This window comes from Hakea prostrata, chromosome 4 (genome assembly GCF_041222555.1).
Source record: "Hakea prostrata isolate BN-2017 chromosome 4, UWA_Hpros_2, whole genome shotgun sequence".
NCBI classification, from domain to species: domain Eukaryota; kingdom Viridiplantae; phylum Streptophyta; class Magnoliopsida; order Proteales; family Proteaceae; genus Hakea; species Hakea prostrata.
Window position 1 is genome coordinate 36,317,814 of NC_142603.1, and position 3,540 is coordinate 36,321,353.

The window sequence follows — 3,540 nt, forward strand, 5'->3', positions numbered from 1 at the left end:
CACATAAATGTGCTCATCATATAGAATAATTCAACTAATGGTATATTTGTCATTTCCTTTAACCAACTCAATGTTCTAATGGAAAAAAGGGTGCGACAACGAATTTGAAGAGTTTTCGGGTGTCTATGCTTTTTGGCAATTATCTTGGAGTGTCTTTGAAATTTAAAAAAAATATATAAAAGATCGCTTAAATTGCCAAGTGGCATTAGAGAGCCCCTCAAAAGCGAATCTGTAAGATATGTATCTTACTACTCCAAATATTATTTAAAAAAAAAAATATCCTGCAATGCCACAGCTCATGCCTAAGCTTTGTTCGGTGGTGATGAATCATGATACAAACTAAAGCATTAATTGTGATTTTTATGATTTCGGGTTGGTGAGCTCTTCACTATTAATTGAACTAACGACATCTCTCTTCAACACAGAAACCCAAGTTTCCAAGCTTACCATAAGGAAAGAATCCCAAGTGCTACGAAACAGATTTCCATGGATTCAACCAAGCAACAGTTGCAGTACGAAGATGAAGAAGCTTGCTTATATGCAATGCAACTCGCAAGCTCTTCAGTTCTTCCCATGGTCTTGAGATCGATTGTCGAGCTCGGAGTTCTCGAGATCATCGATAAAGCAGGTCCAGGAGCTGAAATGTCACCTTCTGAGATTGCTTCTCAGCTTGGAGCACAAAACCCAGATGCCCCAGTTATGATTGATCGTGCCCTTCGACTCTTAGCCAGTTATTTAGTTGTCACTTGTTCACTGAAGACACATGAAGATGGCAAGGTTGAAAGGGTTTATGGACCAGCTCCGATCTGCAAGCTTTTCCTTAAAAATGAAGAGAAGGGATCGCTGGAGATGTTGATGCTTATGCATCAAGACAAGGTCACCATGCAGGGCTGGTACAGATGAATTCAACTTCCTGATTTAATTTTTTTATGTTTCTAGTTTGATTTTATTTTAAATATATCCGTTTATTTTTTTCTTCTTTTTCTTCCATTGATTTGGGAGTTAGAGGGAGAATAATGTGCTTTCCAACTCTTTTGAACCACACATAGTGATGGAGCTTGCCTGTAAATATTGAAAAAAATCGGAGGTAAATTTTTCAGTAGGTCCCATTAGGGGTTCCCACTCCCATTGTTCTCTGAGGGAGCTATCCGAACTCTTGATTTGGCTATTGGTGTCATTCACCATGTCATACCATGTTTAGTTGGAGTTTAAAGTAATTTATATATATATATTTTTAATTTTATTTAACTTATATCGAACATGAATCAATATATCTTTAATTCTATTATACTATTTTGCTGATATTTAGTCAAAGAAAGAGAGATGCTATTAAATTATACTCCAGATGCAAACTCTCTCCTTTCAATATAAATTTTAAAACAAGTGATTATGCAGATGATAATATTATTATTTGAGCAATCAAACATACATTCTACGATGTAAATTCTATTACGCTTGCATTCCTCAAAACTTTAGTGTATTAAGATTATATTCTATATTTTCAAATATTATATCAACTATATGCCTTCTTATTGTTAAAATAATAAGATTAAGTGATAACTTAACCATTTATAATGGTTTTCAAAATTCTTATATTGCCCTCTTTTAATTTAAATCCATTTTGATTTAAAAAATTAAATAAAATAAAGAAGAGGGAGGCGAGAAGAGAAACCATGATTGAAGTTGGAATACTTTTCAATTTTCCTTTTTATTCCCTCTTCACTTAAAACAAGATAGAACAAAGACAAATATGTTTTTTTTTTTCTATTTAACACTATCAGATATAATAGAATAATATTCAAGGATAAAAACGCAATAGTATCCTCGTATTATTATTATTAGAAAAGTAAATCATGCTAATTTCATTGAAGATTAATAAGAATATTAGATAAACATTTTCTGTGCATTAAATAATTTTTTAAAAAAACCTTTTTTTTTTTTTTTTTTTGTAGGTTCCACATGAAAGAAGCCATTCTTGGAGGTGGAATCCCATTTAACAAAGCATTTGGAATGACAGCATTTGAATATCAAGGTGTGGATCCAAGATTCAATGTTCTTTTCAACGAGGCAATGAAAGGCCAAACCATCATTACCATGAATAAACTTCTTGAGACATACAAAGGGTTCGAAGGCCTGAACTCAGTAGTAGATGTTGGTGGTGGATTTGCAGTTGCCCTTAGAATGATTACTTCCAAGTATCCATCAATCAAGGGTATTAACTTTGATTTGCCCTATGTTGTTGCAGAAGCACCATCATATCCTGGTAATATTCTTGTTGTTATCAATATTATCCTCTTTGTCTAGTTTGTTTTATATAGTCATCACACAATGGCTGAGGATCCCAGGTAAGAGCAGAATGATAGATCTATCGTCTTGTGTTTGAATGGTATGAGCAGGTGTGGAGCATGCTGGAGGGAGCATGTTTGATAGTGTTCCAAAAGGAGATGCCATCTTTATGAAAGTGAGTTCTATAGTTATGAGCCTTCATAAAATTTTAAAAGAAATTGAAAAGAAAGAAAATCAAATAGAAACAAATGCCTAGTTCAAGTGGTGAGATGAATTGGAATCTTCTACCGTTGAGATAGAGGGTACCATGACTATGACATCCATCACTACAAATTAAGCATATGACTCATCTCTGGATAATGATAAGCTAGACTCCCTCTCGATGTACTTTTTGCACAGTAGTTGCAGATTTTTAATTATGTAGAGGTAGTAAGATCAAAGATGTCTTGAAATCAAACATTTATTCCTCCATATCTCTCCCTCCAAAAAAAAAATGACCCTCCAGACTGTATGGTAAAAATATCAACTTTAATGTACTTACTTGACATATTGATTTTTCGTAATTGTTTTTGCATGAGATTTCCAGTTGATATTGCATGACCTGGAGTGATGAACATTGCTTACAAATTCTGAAGAACTGCTACGAAGCATTACCGAGAAGGTGGAAAAGTGATAATAGTTGATGCGGTTCTTTCAGAAGCTGCAGAAACTAACCGTGTAGCTCGAGCTGGATATCAAATTGACAATTTAATGATGATGATAAACCCTGGTGGAAAAGAAAGAACTGAGAATGATTTTAAAGAACTTGCCAAGGCAACTGGGTTTCGTAGTTGTCAACTGGTTTGCCCTGTGATTAACCTTTGGGCCATCGAATACATAAAGTAAGCCATGAATGCAAGTTTTACTTTGATTAAAATAAGCACGGATTTCTTGCTTGGTCAGTACAAGATGTAAGTTTCCCTCTTGATGGAATAAGCACTTATTGCTTGGTTGTATTATTTTTGATGATTAGGTGATCCCTTATAGTGTTTGTTTAGCCAATGGTTTCACAGCTGGTGAGATCATACGCCCCGGAATGCAATCTTGTATCTTTTTCATTCTAATGAAAACACACTCTCTCTCTCTCTCTCTCTCTCTCTCTCTCTCTCTCTCCTCCCTCTCTCTCTCTCTCCCCATTGTTATGTTAAAGTTATAGGTTGTGTTGTACTAGAAAATGCCTCTCTCTGCCAACGTAGAGCTATTCTAGTGGTGAAA

At 34.7% G+C, this 3,540-nt stretch overlaps 1 pseudogene across 1 annotated transcript; it reads left to right on the forward strand.

Moving 5' to 3' along the window:
• The first annotated feature begins 482 nt into the window (after window positions 1–482).
• LOC149018765 (caffeic acid 3-O-methyltransferase-like) lies at window positions 483–3,242 on the forward strand (annotated as a pseudogene). Its single transcript, XR_016173193.1, has 4 exons — window positions 483–893; window positions 1,953–2,263; window positions 2,397–2,461; window positions 2,873–3,242. The product of XR_016173193.1 is annotated as a caffeic acid 3-O-methyltransferase-like (transcript).
• The last annotated feature ends 298 nt before the right edge of the window (window positions 3,243–3,540 follow it).